Here is an 808-nt window from a genome sequence, read left to right as displayed (position 1 = left end):
AAATAAATAAATAAAAAAAAGTCCAGCGACTGTAGATTATAGATATTGTCCAGCAGAGGGAGACAAATTCTCACTTTTCTTCCTGTCCATGTACGGAGTTTTAACACAAATACAAAGGTGAAGTGAAACTGACTTTGAAGGTTTGTTGTGAAATCTCTGTCAGTGACACACCCAGATCTGGACTGCGGGATGATTCAGGCTTTGCAGCTTTCCCAGAAGTGTGTCACAAGCAACAACATGTCTATGAGACTGTTAAAGGAGGTGAAGGCAGATGTTTTTTTTCCTTTCACATAAAACCTCACTGACTCACAACACTTCACCAGAACTTAAATCAAGTCTCTGCATATGTACATACATAGGCTACACACATACATTCTTGTATATACATGTATATGTGTGTAATGTACATGCATATAGTGAGTTGAACATTAGCAGAAACATTCATGAAAATTGTCAGTTTTTGAGAATARAAGTTTGCTCTGAGGTTAGACTGACAAGTTGTAAACAAACCAACTGCTTCACATGTTTTTTTTTAGACCACACCCCTCTGCAGGAAGGTGCGTGGCCTCCCAGCAAAACAAGTTTACGCAAAAGGTTTGCTRTTGTTTTACACCAGATGCTCTTCTTGACACCACCTGGGCTCAAACCTGTGGCCTCAGGATTACAATACTGCAGCACTGACCACAGCAGCCCACTGGCTTTACAGCAAGTAATCATGTTAAATGTAAAGTTTATWATTTTGCATATAGAGAAAATTCTTCAACCACAATATCAGACACTCAAAGTAAAAAAAAACAGTTATTGAAAC

Source organism: Austrofundulus limnaeus, unplaced genomic scaffold, assembly GCF_001266775.1.
Source record: "Austrofundulus limnaeus strain Quisiro unplaced genomic scaffold, Austrofundulus_limnaeus-1.0 Scaffold0, whole genome shotgun sequence".
In the NCBI taxonomy this organism is placed as follows: domain Eukaryota; kingdom Metazoa; phylum Chordata; class Actinopteri; order Cyprinodontiformes; family Rivulidae; genus Austrofundulus; species Austrofundulus limnaeus.
The sequence above is the reverse complement of the archived record's forward strand: the minus strand, read 5'-3'. Positions refer to the sequence as shown.